Source organism: Phascolarctos cinereus, unplaced genomic scaffold, assembly GCF_003287225.1.
Source record: "Phascolarctos cinereus isolate Bilbo 61053 unplaced genomic scaffold, phaCin_HiC Scaffold_5;HRSCAF=322, whole genome shotgun sequence".
NCBI classification, from domain to species: Eukaryota; Metazoa; Chordata; class Mammalia; order Diprotodontia; family Phascolarctidae; genus Phascolarctos; species Phascolarctos cinereus.
Window position 1 is genome coordinate 454,171,713 of NW_027555958.1, and position 18,748 is coordinate 454,190,460.

An 18,748-nucleotide genomic window follows, 5' to 3' on the forward strand; every position below is an offset into this window, starting at 1 on the left:
GAGGCAGAAAGATCATTATTCCCAGCCTCATTGCCACAGCCTTGCCTTTCCTGAGAAGGGCTGACTCAGCAGAAGGGCTGCTACCCAGGAAGTAACCCCTTCCTTACGATCTGCCAGCCAGGCACCCTGGGCACATATGCTAAGGTCCTAGGCTGACCTAAGACTCAGAGAGAAGTTCAAAAGAAGATCTAGGCCCAGAAGAAACCTCGAAGGTCATGGGGTCCAACCCCACCCCCCTATTTTAGGACAGGGGAGAAGACTTGGCCAAAGGCACACAGGTGATAGCAGCAGGTCCAAGGTCAGCTGACTCCAAATCCCAGGCCTCTTGCAATGTATCACATCTCCCCATGTTAAGAGGGAAAGGTGCTGGCCTAGGTGCTCCCCTAGGGAGTCTGGGGAATGCGAAGACAGGCACTTTAAACAGAGTGATCTGGGGGTGGGCATTAAGACCACAGGAAATTCAGGTGACTAGAGACAACTTGACTCAAGGATTCTTTGACAATTAATGTGCTACCTGGCCCCAAAAGGCCACCAAAGGTGACTGCTATGCCCAAAGGCTCAGGAGAGAGGACGAACATTTAAAAGAATTCCTTCTAGGGAAGGAGGTCATGGGCTTCTCAAGGTACCTTGACCAAAGCATACCTGAGTGAGAATCTGTCCTGCACCCCCACTGACCAGAAGCCACCCAGCTCTGCCTGAGCCCTCCAGGGAGAGGGAACCCATCCCTCCCCCTCCTCAGCCCACCCCCCGGGAGACCCTAACACTATGTCTTCCTCTTTGCACTTCACCCCCCACGGCTCCTGCCTCCACCCTCTGGAGCCAAGCAGTGCAAGGCCTAGCACCTATTCTATGACAGCCTGTCAAACATTTAAACACGGTGGTCATCTCTCTGCCCTCGGCCCTGCCCTCCAGCCTTCCTACTCCAGGCTCAACCTCCCAGGTCTTCAGAGGATAGTAAATAGAGAGCCTGTGAGGCCAGTAGTGAGTCCAGGGATGGAGCCAACCTTTCCTCTGTCCAGTTCTTTGGGCCACTCTTCCTGTTACTCTTTCCATTTACTGAGAAATGAAAGTTAACTAGAACCACACATGTCTGTGCTCTGCTTTGGCTTGGTCTCAGGGGAACAGAAACAGGAGGGCCCTGGACTCCAGCCAACGTGTCTGTAGAGTGGCAGGAGTCAGAGATGTTCTCTGCCCATACCCTCACCCCTCCCCACCCAGACATCCCTGGGGCGTAGATCAGCCTCCGCGGGAGCCACAGAGGCTGTGCAAGATCTCAGAGGATCCCTACGTGAGTGTCTGCCTGGAAGGAAACCGACCCAGTGGATGTGATCAGCTTCAAACCTCAGGGCAGGGTGGGAGAGGCAGGGAGAGCTGGGTATTTAAGGCCTAGAGTCCAAGCCAGCTGTTAGGGGAAGGCAGCTCTGCTCACCAGCAGTCCTGCCCCGAAGATGAAGGGGTAAAAAGCCTCTAGAGCTCCTTAATTCCCTCCAATCTTGCACAAGCTGTTCCCCGTGCCTGGCGAGCTCGCCCTCCTCACCTCCACCTAGATTTGTCCCATCAGAGCCCAGGTGCCATCTCCTACAGGAAGCCTTCTCCAACACCCCTCCCCCAGTTACCACTTTCTTCCTCTTGAAATTGCTGTGTCCATACTTTGTACGTCTACATGAACACCAGAATGGGAGCCACTTAAGATCAGAGGCTGTTTCCTTTTTCCTTTGTATGAGGGGAGGTTAGCACAGAGTCAGGTATACAGGAGGTGCTTAAGAGATACTTCCTGATGTGTTGGTTCGGCTACGGCATGAACCTCCCGGCTGTCCTCCTCTGCATGGTCTCCAGCTTATCAAAGTCCTTAGCGCTTGTGCCCAGAACTGAACATAATCCTCTGGGTGTTCTGCCTGCAGATAGGGTAGTGATTGCACTGAGTCCCAAAGGACAGAGCGAGTGGGATGGCATCTGAGAAATGGGGCAGTGCTTTGGAAGACCCAAGCTGCTCCCTGCTCCCGGACACAGAGACCCAGCTCTGTCAACCCAAGATGCTCTGGTGATGCTGAGGGCTGCGAATCAAAAGACACCGCAATCTCTAAGAATCAAAATTACAGACGATGCGAAGGCCGATGGTGAACGTAAGCAAGGTCATGGCTTTGTTGCTCCAGAGTTGGCTAATCAAGCCCACTCTCCTCTTTTTAGAGGTCATATTGCAAATTACCACATACAGTTTTAGGATTGGGGCAGCTAGGCGATACAGTGGATAGAGCACCGGCCCTGAAGTCAGGAGGACCTGAGTTCAAATCCGGCCTCAGACCAAACACTTGACACTTACCAGCTGTGTGATCCTGGGCAAGTCACTTAACCCCAATTGCCTAAAAAAAAAAGTTTTAGGATGTAGAGCTGGAGTGGTCTTTAGACATCATCTTGTCCAATCCCCTCATTGAGGGAACTGAGGCCCAAAGAATAGAAGAGGCTTGCTTAATGGCTGAGCCAGAATTCAAACACACATCTTTAGGTTCCAAATCCCTTCTCTTTCTACCACAGCAGGCTACCACAAAGGTAAAGTGACCAGCCCAAGGCCACACAGCTAGGCAGCAGCAGGGCTAGGCCAGGACCTGGTGCTAGGACCAGTACATCACATTGCTTTGGCTTGTACTCCTCAGCCAATGGGAATGCATGGGACCCTCTTGGGATGAAGGCTTCCATTAATCAAGGGCCTTGTTAGCTTGTGTCCTTACTCCCTCAAGGCAGCCCCTCCCACACCTTCTTATCCCACACAGAATCCCTGATCTCCTTCCAGACTTTATGACACCTTCTATATTGGACCTTTCCTCATGCCCACAGCCACCAGTGCCTCCCAAATGGCTTCATTTCTATTATATGAGCATATATTTTACATACTTACATATATGTATGCTATCTCCCTAAGTAAAGTGTAAACTTCCAGAGGGCAGGAAATGTTTCACTTCTGTCTTTGTAATGTTAGCCCCTAGCTAGGACAGTTTTTGACAAGTGAAGGCTGATGGGCCACAATGGAGTCTTGTGTGTGTCCCCCGCCAGGGTCCTTCATGAGGATCCATCCGGGGAGTGCGCTGGGGGCCACCATTCTGCTGGGTGAGCTGGCAGCTGGCTGTCGGGCACCATGATGGACCGACTTCCTTTTCTGAGCAGATGTTTCTTGAGTATAGTTTATGCCATTTCTCAAGCACAAACCACCCTTGGTAATGGACGGAAACCTGGAAAGTCAAGTGGTAGGGTGGAGAGAGCCCCGGCGATAGAGTCAGAAGACCTGGGTTCAAATCCCACTTCTGATACCTACCTGTGTGAATTTCCCTAGGCCTCCATTTCTTTAGATGTATAAAGGCAAGAATGGCCTCTGAGACCCCTCCCAGATCTAGATCTATAAGTCAATAAAAACTTATTAAGTGCCTACTATGTGCCAGGCACTATGCTAAGCTCTGGGCATACAAAAAAAAAATGAAAAAAGAAAGATATTCCTATGCTCCTATGATCTGTCTGGCCTCAGTTTCCTCATCTCCAAAAAAGATTTGATGGGAGGCAGCTAAGTGGCACAGTGGATAGAGCACCAGCCCTGAAGTCAGGAGGACCTGAGTTCAAATCCAGCCTCAGACCAAACACTTAACACTAGCTGTGTGACCCTGGGCAAGTCATTTAACCCCAATTGCCTGGGGGAAAAAAAAAAAAGATTCGATGACCTCTACTGTCTCTTCTAGCTTTACATGTATGATCTCTCTGGTCTCAGTTTCCTCATCTGTAAAAAGAGGGGCAGTGGACTTGATGGCCTCTGCTATCCTTTCCAGATCTAAACATATGATCTCCAAAGGAGACTACAGTCTTTGAAGGTGCTAATTCATGGAATTGTTGAATGAATCAAATTCAACAAACATTTAATTAGTAAACATTTATTAAGGGCTTACTATATTCCAGGCACTGTGCTAAGTGCTGGAGACACCAAGAAGGGAAAAATAGTCTCTGCCCTCAAGGAGCTTACAATCTAATCGAGGAAACAACACGCAAACGACTATGGAAATTTTATATATACATATATAATATAATCTATTGATAGATATCTAAATCTATTAAGAACAGATATAGATTTCTGAGTGTATGCATTCATGGAGAGACAGAAAGAGAGACAGAAATAGAGAGACAGAGAGAAAGAAAGACAGAGACAGAGAGAGACACAGAGACACAGAAACAGAGAGAGAAGACTGCAGACAGACAATCTCAGAGGGAAGGCGCTAGCATCTGGGTTTGCTGTGGAAGGTGAGCTATGCATTCAATCCGGAATTCAAGAATGCAGGGAACCTTGGAGGTGGAGGTGAGGAGTGAGAACAGGCTCGGGGTTCAGCCAGAGTGAACACACTCGGTCACGAGACAGAGGGCTCAAGTCTGAGGAGAAGCAAGACCACCAGTGAGGTTGGTGTGTAAAGTATGTGTGGAGGGGAGTCAAGTATAAGAGACTGGAAAGTGAGGGAGGGAGCAGGTCGGGAAGGGCTTTAAATGACAGACAGAGGGCTTTATATTTGATCTTGTAGGTAATGGGAGCTACTGGAGTTTATTGAGTAGTGGGATGACATGGTCAGACCGTGCTTGAAGATCACTTTGGAGCTGAATGGAGGACGGAGAGGAGATGTGAGGTAGGGAGACCTTCCATGGGGCTACTTCAATAGTTGATGAGGGAGGTGATGAGGGCCTCAGCTATAGTGATGGCTGAATGAGTGGAAAGGAAGCATATGGAAGGGACTTAAGGAGGTACAATGAGGCTGTGAATGAATCACTATGAATGTGGATGAGTGGGAGGATGGTGCCCTCAACAGTGATAGGAAAGAGAGGAAGTGTTGGTGGGGAAGATGAGTTCTCTTTTGCACATGTTGAATTTGAGATGTCTATAGGCTATGCAGTTTGGGGTGTCTAATAGGCAGTTGGTGAAGAGGAACTAGAATATATTTAGGAACCCACAATTGAGTAATTAGACCCACAGAGCTGATGAGATCACCAAGTGAGATAGTACAGACTAAAAAGGAAAGAGGGCCCAGGGCAGAGCCTTGGGGGATGTCCAGCGTTAGCAGGCTTAACTTGATCAAAGAACCAGCCAAGGAGCCTGAGGAGAGGTCAAATAAGAGGAAAACCAGGGAAGAGCAGAGTCATAAAGACCTACTGAGAACAGAGTATGTGATGGTGGTCAGCAGCATCAAAGAAGTCAAGAACTAGAACCATTGAGGAAAGGCCCCCAGGGCCAGTAATTAAGAGACAGATCACTGGTCACTTTGAGGAGAGTGGCCTTGACTCAGTGATGAGGCTGGAGGCCAGATTGCAGAACTCAGAAGGGAGGGAGAATGGAGGAAGCGCAGCTCCATTATGTAGCGAAATGGTTTTTCCACAGAGTTTAGTATAGAAGGGGAGTTGAGATAGAAGATGACAGCTAGCAGGGATGGCAGGATCAAGGGAAGGCTTTTTCATGTTGGCTCAGACATGGTCAGAGTCAGCACAGTAAGAGTTTGTAGATGAGAAGAAACTGAAGATAAGAGAGAGTATGGCGGTGATAGTGGGGGCAGTCTTCTAGAGAAGAAGAGAGCGGATGGGATGAAGGGTGCTTGGAGAGAGATTTGCTTCGACAAGGAGAAGGAAGGCCTACCTCTGCATCCCAGACCAGAGTGCAGGAGGAACTACGGAGAAAAGATGTCTGAGTGATGTGAGATGAGTAGGACAGAGGGAGCTTTGAACAAGTGACAGTTTTTCCCACAAAGTGTGAGATGATGGCCTCAGTAGAGTGTTAAGGGAAAGGATGCCATTGGAGGTTCATTGGAGCAATCCCTGTGGACAATGGGACCGAGAGTTGATTAGAGAGGAGTACAATGATTTACCAAATGTCTACTGTGTATAGAACACGATGTAAGTCACTAGGCCAGATACACACTTTAGATAAGACAAAGTTCTTTCCCTTATGGAACTCACAGTCTAATAAGGTGATAAGATACAGAACAAAGTTAGAGATAACAACCGATATTCTAAATTAAGCATTAACAGGGAAAGGAACTTTGGTTATTATAGTTGGATTATTAGAAGCAACCACCAGCTTTGTCCTTCTCCTTCAAATACTACCTGGAAGTTTGTTTAATCTTCTAGGTAATTTGCACAGCCTGGCCCTAGTCACTTTAATAGAAAAAAAAAGTACCAAAATGTTTCCCTAGCTTCAGGAAAATTCAGCAGGACCTTCTGACTCTGTATGGGGGCAGCCTGCACTCTGAGGTGGGGAAGAGGTGAATGGAGTTAAGTCACTCTCACTTAGCGAGGAGTGAGGGCTAGGGACCTCCTGGTCGGGACCAGTGATTCAGGTAAGTCTGAAGAGCTGTCTGAAGGGCCCTCTTGTGCATAAGCCTGGACACTCAGCAGGAACCAAGAAACACAGGGCTGCACGGAAACAAGGGCGCAAGAGCAATGATGCATGTATTTGGAGTGCTTGGAGACGGTGTCAGTGGAAGTGGTTCAACACAGCAAAGATAAGTGGGCCCGCTGGGGAAGACTGTACTGAAGGATTGCTAAGCAATGAGGCACGAAGTCACAACTCGGAAGAGCAAACCTGGATTTTTGCTTCTGATACTGTGAGTCACGTGGACTGTGCAGGCCCAAGGAAAAAGAGGCATGCTCTCTAGGAATACTGATTTCTCTTCCCACTTGGAGAGGCCTTAACCCCAAGGAGACATTTTATTTCTGTAGTGACTGTGCAGGTCCTTGGTGGTAGTGACAACCACCAAAAGCGATGGTATTTTTTATCATCTATAGGCTCGGCATTCTTCAGTGTGGATTTTAAGCTTGCCAGCTTTGACATTTCACATCCCTTGATGAGAGCTAGAAATAAGCTAAATTCAGTTAGTCAACAAGCATTTATTAAGTACTCCTTATGTGTCAGACTGCGCTACCTTCCTTGCCCTCCAAGAGCTCATATTGTAACGTATGCAATTGTAAAATTCTACTTACAAGATACACAGCCAGTAGGGGCATGAATCCAAAGAGGTAATTACTGAGAATTCTCCAAGATAGGAGTGAACTCAGGTCTTCAGGGGACCAGAGCTTCAGTATTAGGCTGTGGTTTACAAGTGCCCTAGAGTGGTGCAAAAAGCAAGTGGTTTGAGGTTTGCAAAGTGCTTTCTCCACATCTAGCCTGAGAGATGGCTAATGCCAGGGTTCTGGGAAAGAACTGGGCTTGGGAATCAGAGAGCCTTTGAGTCAGATCCTGGCTCTTCCACCTTCTACTTGTGTAATAGTAGGCCAATTATTTAACCTCTCGGGGCCTCAGTTTCCCCATCTGCAAGAAAAAGAAGGGATTGGGCTACATGATCTCTGAGGTTTCTTCCAGCTTTAAGATCTATGGCATGCCCATTTTATAGGTAAGGGACTTGAGGCTGAGAGGAGGAATGACTTGTCTGAGGTCAGCCAGCTGGTTAAAAGACAATCGGACGCAGATGCCCAAACTCCACATTGATCCATCTTCCTACTGCAGCGTGCACTCCTTTCTGTAGGAGATTCAGAGCTCAAAGCTTGTGGTAAACTCCCAAGGGGGTGGCAGCAGCCAAAGAGACAGCTCTTTGCCTTCCCACATCCCATGGTCTTCTGAGACCCGCAGGCTAGCACTGAGCCAGCAGGACGCTGAGTCCCCCTCCGTCCCCCTTTATGGTTCCAAACTGGGCACAGCGACCACACTCACTATGATTGCTTCCTGTCTTTGGGACACAGCTGGGAGACAGGAAAGCACTGATTGGGAAAGGAGCTGAGCTGAGCTGAGGAGCAGGTGTGCAGCTCTGGAGCGGGCCTCCCCCTTCATTTGGTTCAAGAGAGAGCTTAGTCTCATCCACGTGGAATGTATGTGCTGAGTCAGGCGTCCTTCACAGGACTGAGTGCTGTCCACTGTTCTGCTCTAGGGGAACAAGGGAACTGTCTTCAAGAATTTCCAAGACTCTCATTGGCTCCTCACAACAAGTCTGCGAGGCAGGGCTGTGATTATTGCCATTTTACAGATGAAGAAACTGAGGCTAAGAGCGTCCAAGTGACTTGCCCAGGGTCACACATCTATTACGTGTCTGAGTCAGGTTTCGAACTCAGATCTTCCTGACTCCAAGTCCAACACTCAGTCCACCAAGCCTACCTAGCTACCAAAATCCTAGAACTGGAAAATCAGAAGAGACTTGGGGGCCATCCAGTCCAACCCAAATCCAAGAAGAATCCCTGCTCTAACTTCCCATCACCTGGCCTTGGTCTGAAGACCTCTCAAGGTGGCCTGTGCCATGACAATTCTTCTGCCTCTCTGACCCTTCTTTTGCCTTCTAAATGCCCTGTACACTCCCACGGATCCAAGGATGACCTTTGTGCAGCCATCTTCCACATGCCTTTCTTGAACCCCAGTTCCTGTCCAGAATGCCCACCCCTTCTTTCCATCTGCCTTCTGGATCTCTTGACCTCAATGTCCACGTGTGCCTCAAACTCAGAGTCTTCAGATTTGTAAAATGGGAGGGTTGGCCTTGAGCTCTGTGGCTCTCTCCAGCTCTAGCCCCATGATCCTGGTCACTGAGCCTCCCTAAGCTTCATGCTCCTCATCTGTAAAATGGGAGATGGGGGTAGGAACTGGTGACCTTGGAGACCCCTCCTAACTCTGATCTTTTAAAAAATATGTCTTCTTATTGTCTTTGGTTTTCACATCCCCTACCTCCCCCAAGGAAGCTCTCCACCTTTCCTCTCCCAGGCAGGTATCTCTTATAACAAAATGGGAGACAACCTTCCAAAAAAAGGAGAAAACAAAAGTTTGTCAAAGCTGACCGACAAAGCAAGAGTCTGACATTGTATGCCGTGTTTCATACTTGTAATCCCCCCCACCTCTGCAAAGAAGCAACTCCTCCTTGATCTTGCCCCTTCCTACTTCTTCAGAGGCATCCCTATCTTTCCAGTCCCCCTCCCCCCTCTCCCTTCCCCCACTCAGAATGTCACGGCCGACTCATCCTCCTCCTTCATCCCACACATAAAGTCAGTTGACAAACCCTGTCAAATTTTTTCCATCCATCACTTCCTCTCTACTCCCCCTGACACCATTCTAATCCAGGCCCTCATTGTCTTACCTAGAGCACCACAACAGCCCCATAAATGACCTTCCTGCCTCTACTCGGACCCTGTCTCAATCACTTCTGCACATACTGCCCGAGTAATCTTTCTAATGGACCACCATGCTCATGACATTCCTTACTTTCAATGGCTCTCCATCACCCACCAAAAGCAAGGACAATCTTCTGATCGTGGCATTCAAAGACCTCCACAGATGGACACTGATAGACCCGCCAGCCATATCTCACAGTAGTCCCCTTCCTGTGTTACGTGTCTCAGTCTAACTGGACTACTCTCTTTTTCTCCTTCTCATTCTGTCCTATCTTATCTCTATGACCTTGTCACTCAAGCCTGGAATATCTTGTCCTTATCTCATCCCTCTAGCTAGAAGCAACTTTTTCCTCCTCTAATTTCTCATAGCCTTTGGCCTAGACATCTCATATTTACCACCCTCTCCCTTGTACCATAATTATTAGTGAACATATTTTTCTAATCCCTATTAGATTGTAAGCTCCTTGAGGGCAGGTAATGGGTTATTTTTTTTTCCTCTGTATCTTCAACACAATCCTTAGTGCCTTGTACACAGAGATGCACTGAATTAGAGATACTGGTTTAATTGACTTAAACATGGTGCATCAATAGTGATGGTGGTGGTGAGGATGATGGTGGTGATTATAGGGGTAGTGATGACAGCCACGTTGATCACTGGTGATGGCGGTGACAACGACGCTGGTGACCATGGCGGGCATAGGGGTCGTGATGGTCATGACTGGGATGGTGGTAAGGATGACAGTCATGGTGATGGTGATTGTTATGGTGGCAATGACAATGGTTATGACTAACATGCCGGTGTTGATGGCAACACGGGTGATGATGGTGATGACTTCCTTTAAGGCTTGATGTTTCCAGGTGCGGACCACAGCAATTGGGCCATTCGAGCCTGAATTGGCCTTGATTCATATAAATGAGACACGCTCAGTGGAGAAGGAGGGAGGGCTGGTTCATCCAGATGAGCAATTGTTGGGGTTGATGGAAGGAAAGCAAGGGAGGCACGGATCGGCTTGATTATAGTCAGGTGCAGAGCCCAGGGAATGAAGAGCCATTTTGCTGATGACTCATCTTCCTCCTCCTCCTCTTTCCCCAACACACCACCCCAAGCCTGCTAAGGCCGGAATAAATGAACTTCGGCTAACACAAAGATGACTGTGTTAATAGCAACTGAAAATTATAGCGAACTTGAAGGTTTGCAAAGCACTTTCCAAACGTTATCTTGTTTGAGTCTCAAAATAACCCTGTGAGATAGGTACTAGGGGTGTTATTATTCCCATTTTACAGATGGGAAAACTGAGGCTCCAGGAAGTTAAGAGCCTTGCCTGGGGTCACATTGTCAGTTTACATCAGAATCAGGACTTAACCAGGTTTTCCTGACTCCTGGTCCATGACATTCTTTCCTACTGGGCTCACTGACGATGGCGTGGAGACTGGGAGTTCTGAGACCCAGGCAATGCTGATAACTCCTTGCATGACCTTGGACCAAGTTAGTTCATTCCCAAAGGCCTCCTCTGATGACTAGATGACCCCTAAGATCCCTTCCAGATCTGTCCTTCTGTGTTTTGTGTTCTAAAGGTTTCCTTTTGCTGCTTGCTGGGGTAGAAGTGATGGGAATTTCCTTAGGGAGGGGACCAGTCTGTCTTAGGATTTATGAGAAGGAGGGAGAGGAGGGACGATGCAGCCTTGATGCTGGAAAAGCAGACAGGGTTTAGTGGAAGAATTGGGAAGGTCCCATGGACTAGCGTCCTATACAGGAAGTCATCCCAGGAGGGAGGAGAGATGCTCAGATGAAGTTCTAAAGATCAAAGAGAAACACACATTCAATGAGGAGTAACAGGAGAAGATACAGGAATTGTCACAATTGGTTTTGTGACCAAGGTTTTGAAGAGAAGCATACTAAAGATCTAAGGAATGATATATAACAGAGGATGCATGCAGGGGAGAGATATGATGCTGTGAGACTGGTACCAGGAGGGCTGACACTCCGAGTGGGGCACTAGGTGGCGCCATAGTGCATAGAGCCCTGGGCTAGGAATCAGGAAGACTCATCTTTTGGAGTTCAAATCTGGCCTCAGACTCTTACTAGCTGTGTGATCCTGGGCAAGTCATTTCACCTTGTTTGCCTCGGTTTCCTCACCTGTAAAATGAGCTGGAGAGAGAAATGGCAAACCACTCCAGTATCCTGGCCAAGAAATGGGGTCACAGAGAGTCATACATGACTGAAATAACAGCAGCTCTGAACGAGCTAAGGGGGAAAGGAATAAACATTTATGTAGTGCCTGCTATGTGTCAGTCTACAAATATTATCTTATTTGACAGCCCTGGGAGGTGCTGTTATTTTCCCCATTTTACAGTGAAGGAAACTGAGACAAACAGAAGTTAAATGACTTGCCCAGGGTCACACAGCTAGTAAGCGTCTGAGGCTGAATTTGAACTCAGGTCTTCCTGACTCCAGGCCCAGTGCTCCATCCACTGTGCCACCCAGCTGCCATCTGCAGCTAGTAAGGAATATAGAAGACAAAGGCCCTTAATGTGTGTTGAATTTCATTGAATTGATTTGAGAGTTTTGCCCTGGGCATTGCAATTGCTAGTTACCTTTCTGGTTCTGCCTCCTCCCCATCATCTGTTATCGTTGGCCTGCCCACCCCAGCAGCTGTTATCTCTTCTATGGCTCTCTGCTCCTCTGTCATTTTCCCCCCTTGTCTTCTATATTCTGAGTGATGGGGATAAAAATGTAATGAATGAAGCAATTCCTAGGAGTCAGCATGTCCCTTTGGGGGTGGGGGTGGACAACATGTATCCAGGGAAATCCATGCAAAATAGATACAATGTAATTTCTAGGGGGAAACAGTAGCAATTGATAGGGGTCAGGATAAGCTTTCCATAGTGGATGAACTTTGAGGCAGGTTAGGGATTCAGTGATGGAGAGGTGAGGAGGAAGTGCATTCCAGGCTTAGGCTAGATATTGGAAGCAGAGAACAATTAGATTAATTTGAGCTCTTGAATGGGAACTTTGAGCAGCTGGCCTGGAAGGAGAGGCTGGGCCAGGCATTAATGCCAAACAATCTGTGTTTTCTCCTGAAAGTGAGCGAGAAGGAGCCTCGTGAGCAGGGAAGCCGAGTGGTTAGACCTGTGCGAAAAGGGGTGCAGATCACCTGGGCAGCTTTGTGGAGAGTGGACTGGCCTGGAGACAGACTGGAGGCAGGGAGACCAGGGTGGAGGCTCTGGCACCAGCCTGGGCAGGAGGAGTTGGAACGTGGCTCCCTTTTCTCAGCAGAGAAGCAGGAGACAGTGGATGGAATGTTGAAGACTTGTCAAATGAGGTCACCAAATGAGGTCAGCCTGTGGGGGGGCTGATGCTTGATCTTTTTTTTTGTCTGTTAAGGGAAGGTTCAATTCTGGGACAGGGTTAGTAGTTAGGGTCACACAAAAAGCACCTTCAGAGATGCCTGTAATGTTTTAGGAAAAAAGGATCTTAATAAATTTCACTTTAAAGAGAGGAGCAGGTCACATCCCGCTCACCTCACCCTCTTTTTGACAGAGCTGTTAGTGTGGTAGACCAAGGAATTGTAGATAGATTTGAACAAAATGTTTGAAGATGTTTTTCATCTACTTCTTGGGGAGAGGAGGGAGCGATGTGAACTGGACAGACATACAGTTAGGTGGCTTGGTAACTGACCAGATGGCCGGACTCAGAGAGTAGTTGTTACCTGTCCAGTGTCACTTTGGAAGGAGGTCTCCAGGAGAGTGCCACAGGGATCAGTGCTTGGCCCCAAGCTGTTTAACATTTTTGTTAAATCAGTGACTCGGGTAAAGGCAGAAATGACCTGCTCATCGTATTTACACATGTCACACAGCAGAGATGGATAGCTAACAATTGCATATGAAACAATCAGGAGTCAAAAAGGATCTCGACAGGCCAAGGCACTGGGCCAATTCTAAGAAACTGAAATGCCAGAAGGTTGATTGGAAAAATCACCTCCACGGACAGAAAATAGGTGAAGCACAGACAGCAAGTTACCCGAAAAGGATCTGGGGGTTATAGTGGACTGCAAGCTGGGCGTGTCAGCAGTGAGATGTGGCCAACAAAAAATGCTCATGCCATTTTAGATTACAATAATAGCTCACCTTTTCTTGGTATTTTGAGGTTTGCAAAGTATTTTATGCGTATTATTTTATTTGATTCTCACATCAACTCTGTAAGGAAAGCACTATTATTACCTGCATTTTAAACATGAAGAATTGAGAGGGAGAAGGATTAGGTGCCTTGCCCAGAGACACACAGCTGGTGAGCTTCTGCCTGTACTATGTCCACCAAGCCAAAGTGCCTCTCACGAAGACAGGCTCAGCTTCTACGAGAAAGTCCTGGTCCTCTGGCCTGGTCAGGCCCCATCTGGAGAATGATGTCCCGCTCTGGGCCCCACGGTTCATGGAGAAGAGTGTCCAGAGGAGAGCGGCCAGCATCACGAAGGGCCTGGAGTCCGTGGCGTCTGAGGCTTGCTTCAAGGAACTGGGGATGTTTAGCCTGGAGATGGTGGATGCTTACAAGTATCTGAAGGGGCCTTGGTGTGGAAAAGGGATTATCTTGTTTTTAGCCTCTGAGGAGAGGCAGTGGGTCAGCCTGACCTCAGGAAAAACTCCCTAACCACGAGAGGGGATGCCTTGGGAGGCAGAAGGCTCCTCCTTCCTGGAGGCCAGATGGCCACTTGATGGGGACGGATGGCACTCTTGTTGGGGTCTGGCCCTCCCAACTGGGGTTCTAGGACACCCCTTCCCTTTCTAGATCTCTGTTCTTCTCCTGAACCCCTAAATCACTCTTTGCCCATCTGCATAATGAGGGGGTTAGACCGGATTGCTTCTAAGGTCCTTTCCAGCTCTATCATCTACAATAAGTCAATAATGGCCTTTCTGGGCGCCATGGTGACCAGCCTGTCAATGTCCACTCGGAGCTTCCCTCCCCAGTTTGATCTGGAGCAGAGAAAGGAAAATCAATATATCCTCCCATGTGCCCACCGAGTCCAAAACCTGATTAGCTGGGCTGGAGACACACTCACCTGGTAATAAGCCCTAGTCAGCAGGCTTGGACTTGGGTTGTTATTAAAATGCTAATTCCCTCTCCTGGGCCCTGGCCGGTTTTCCTTCTGGAGAGGCCCTGCTCGCCTCATGAGCTGTCTGGGGAGGATGGGCGCTTAACGAGGCCCTTTATGCAATGATCACAACCTCACCAGCACCTCCTCACATTTCCCACTCCCCCCTCGCTCCCTGTGGTTGACATGGGACCTTTATTCCGATCTCAGGGAGAATTATTTAAATAATTTATCTGGACAATATTGCAAACGTGTTTCTCTGCTCCTTGTTGGAAACAGGTGACTAGTGCAGCCTCCTGAAGCCATGTAGCCCCCACAGGGAAAAAGGACCAGGAGATCATCTGGGAGTGACAGTACCCAGAACCACTGTGGTTTCTTACTGCTGTGGACTAAATGACCCCAAAGCTCCCCTCTATGAGTCTATAGTCTTGGACAAGTAACTTCTCCCTGGGCTGCGGCTAGATGGCGCCATAGAGCACAGAGAGCCAGGCCTGGAGTCAGAACGATGAGGCTTCTTGAGTTCAAATCTGGCCTCAGACACTTCCTAGTTGTATGACCCTGGCCAAGTCACTTAACTTTGCCTCAGTTTCCTTATCTGTCAAATGAGCTGGAGAAGGAAATGGCAAACCAGTCCAGCATCTCTGCCAAGAAAACCCCAAATGGGGTCTAGGAGAGTCAGACACAACTGAAATGATTGAGCAACGAATGCCTGAGTTTCTTTAACGGTCAAATAAGGGGACTGGACTAGATGATCTCGAATGTTCCTTTCCAGGTCCGAATTTCTGAGCTTAGGCTCCCAGTCTGTCTTCCCATTCTTTTTCTCTTCTCTTCTTTTCTTTTTTTTTTTTTTTTGGCTAGACAACAGGGTTAAGTGACTTGCCTAGAGTCTAACACATACAGCTAGCATGTGTTATGTGTCTGAGGCCAGATTTGAACTCAGGTCCTCCTGAATCCAGGGCCGGTGCTCTATCCACCACGCAACCTCACTGCCTCTGTCTTCCCATTTTTCAAAGCACATTCTCATCCTTCCTTTCATTGGGTTCTGGAATCAGTGGACTCAGGGCTGCAAAAGGGACCTTTAAGATCATCCAAGCCTCTGGTTTTATATCTTGGCAAGGAGGCAGGAGAGTAGGGCATGATTATTCCCATTTTCCACATGAGGAAACTGAGGCCTAGAAAAGAGAAAATAAGTCACAGAGAGGCTGTGGCAGAGTCAGGGCTCCCTCCTCCAATCCAGCTTGTACCTGGCTGCCAAATGGAGATTCCCAAAGCCGAGCTCTGGCCATGTCACTCCTCTACTCCACAATCTTCGGTGGCTCTCTAGTGCTCCTCAGGGCAACTGCAGACTGTCTGGTCTGTAAAGCCCTTTACAACCCGGCTCCATCTTTCTGAACTCATTATACACCCTTCCCTTTCCTGTACCTGACAGTCACCAAATCAGCACACTATTTCCCAGCATTCCTCTTTGCACGGGCTCTCCCCATGCTGGCAACGTTCTCTGTCCTCCCCCTTTCCTCTTGGAATCTGCGGCTCCATTAAGGCCACCGCCTTCGAGAGACTTTTCCCTGGTGCCCCAGTTGAGATCACCTTATCCCAATCACTGGGTATTGACTCAGTTTGTATCCTGTATCGGCTCATCCACGAATATATCATATACTGTGCTGCCTTGCCCCCTATCATTCAGGGAATGGGGGTGGGGGGGATAATATATGCAAAGTTTCCTCATCTGTAAAATGGAGATAATAATAGCACCTACTTTCCAAGGTTGATGTGAGCATCAAATGAGATAATTGCATTAATTATGTGCTAATTATTGCCTTGATAATAATAACAGAGCCTGCTATATAGTAAGCACTATATAAATGTGAGCTATTATTATTATTATTATTAAAGACCTAGCCATGGGAGACGGAGGTATGCACATGTCTGGGAAACAGTAGAGCAGAAGCCCCTTGAAGGCAAGGATGTTTTCATTTTGGTCTCTTTTTCCCTAGCACCTAGTATAGGGCCTGACACATAGTAGGCTCTTAATAAAGAACTGAATTAATTGATCGATGGATTGAACCCGGGTCTTCGAACCACAGAGTGTCAGACCTGGAAGATGCTTTGGGGATCATCGGGTGCTTCCCCATCTTCAGCTGCTCCTTTTGAACAAAGAGGAAAATGAGCCCGGGAGGTGCCAAGGGTACCAGTGAGTGGGTGCAGACTCAGACCAAAGCCTGGTCTTTCTCCCACTCTATCCCACTGTTTCTAAAGAAAATAAATTGAGAGACATCATGGCAGAGCAGAAAAGACATTGGATTTAGGTTTAAATCTCAGCTCAGCCTCTTCCTCGCGCCAGGACCCTGGGCAAGGTGTCTAATTCTCTGTGCCCAAGTTCCCTCATTTGGAAGGTGAAGGGTCTAGACTCTGAGGTCCTTTCCAGCTCTAAGCCTTGGGGCCCCTAAATCAGAGGCTGGGGAGGACACTTGTGAGGCAGGGAAGTCTTCCCCCATCCAGAGCCCCAGGCTCCAAGGGCCACAACTCAGGTCTTTGGGCTTAACAATGAAGAGAAAGCAAAGATCTCCATGTTTTGTGATGGTCCCGATCAGTTAGCACCACCCCCCTAGACAGGGGGCATTGAGCCAGTGGAGAGCGGCATCTGCTCTGCCCCTCGAGCATGTCCCTGATGGCTGATGGAGGCTGCTATCGGTGCCAGGACTCAGGCCCGGGGAGAGGGAAGAGCTACCCATTGGCCCTGGCTCAGCACACCACGAGTAGGGATGGAGGGCAGCTCCTGGGGAGGGCTCGGGGCTGGAGGATGAGGCTTCCCCCCTCCTCTCCATCCCTCCCCCTCACCCTGCTCCTCTCCTCTTCCTCACCCAAAACCTCTGACACGGATTGTGTGGCGCCTCCTCATTAAGGGCCGACAACACTGTAATTACAGGCATGTCTGTGAGTGGCACACCAAGGAACAGTTTCCAAAGGGGGTGTGGGGGGCGTCCATCTGCTGCCTCCCCACTCCAGTCTCCTTCCCCCACCCCTCCTCCTCCAGGGGCCCTTGGCTCCCTGGTACCTCAGCTTCAAAGAGAGACTGGGATAGAGCAATGAGGAACGCTCTCTCTCCCTGGTGCCTTCCTTAAGTCATATGTTGTACACATTTAGAGCTGAAGGGTCCTCAGAGACCATTTTACAGATGAGGAAACGGAGGCCCAGAGAGATGAAATGACTTCTCCAAGGTCACACAGGTAGTAAGCCTCAGGGGAGGGATGGGAGCCCAGGCCCTGGACTCTAGGGCCTCTGTTTTTTCCCAGGATACCATGAAGCCATGGGAGAGGTAGCCTGGGGCCAGGCACTGCACTGGAAACTGAGAGGTAAGCGATGGGCAGCCACCTTGGAGTCCAGAGAAGGGGGAATCTCTGGGGATTGAGGTGAGGAGTAGAGGATGGGAAGGGCAGAACCACCAGGCCTGGTCAGTGCCAAACCAGGAATGTGGTTCAAATCCCATCCTGGGCAACTGAGGTGATGTCCCTGGAAAAGTAGGCTATCCGCACCCTACTTGCAGGGAAAGTGCTATAGAAAGGAGTGATTCTCAACATTATTTTAACCAACAGGGGGCACTGTTGGCCAAGCACCTGATCCCAGGCAGTGTCAGGCACTGGCCATCATCATTCCCAATGGTTAAAGGTTCCACCCAACAGCATGCTCTGGTGGGAAAGTCAAGCTCTGGCTTCCTCTATCTTTTGTCTCTGCCTCTTTTGTGGTCCTCATTTCCTTAGCCTAGGGGGTGTGTGTGTGTGTGTGTGTGTGTGTGTGTGTGTGTGTGTGTGTGTGTGCATTTATCCAAGTAGACTTGAATGGCTGGTGCATTATGGTACCATTAGCGCTCAAGATTGGTTTCACTCCGTATCATTGTTTATTCACAGACAAAGGAAATGCAGGAATAAAACCCCAAAACATTAAACCTACTACCCTGAAGGCTGCATGCCCACGAGCTCCACCCAAACCTAGGCAGCCTCAGCCCAGTCTCTGGGCATTCTCAGACCCCAGGGACTTCAGCAGCATAGTTAAGCTGCGTAGGTTCAGACTCTCAGGTCTCTCCTAGCAGGGTCAGCCACTCTGAATCCACATGGCTAAGCAGGAGAGTTTTTCAGCTGGAGCCAAGAACTCTATCGCTTTCCCCACTCATTGTTCTCCTCTATACCAGCAGGGGTGGGATTTCTACAGGATACGACCAGACCACCCCGCAACAGACAGGTGGCAGGTGCCTGAAGATGGTTATCCCAGGTTCAAGGCACTCCAGGTCCACACTCCTAAAACCATAGCTCATAAGCCCTCATCAACATGCTTTCCTTTTAACAGTCAATCACAGGACTCAATTAGCTCAAAGCAAAGACATTTACTGGAATGCCATATGAAGAAGATTTACAATAGAACCTTGCTCCCCATAAATTTAGAGATCACTCTCCTATTAACTCACTTAATGGGGAAAGAAAGGCACCAATCCATGACCAGAGGCAAGTCCATTG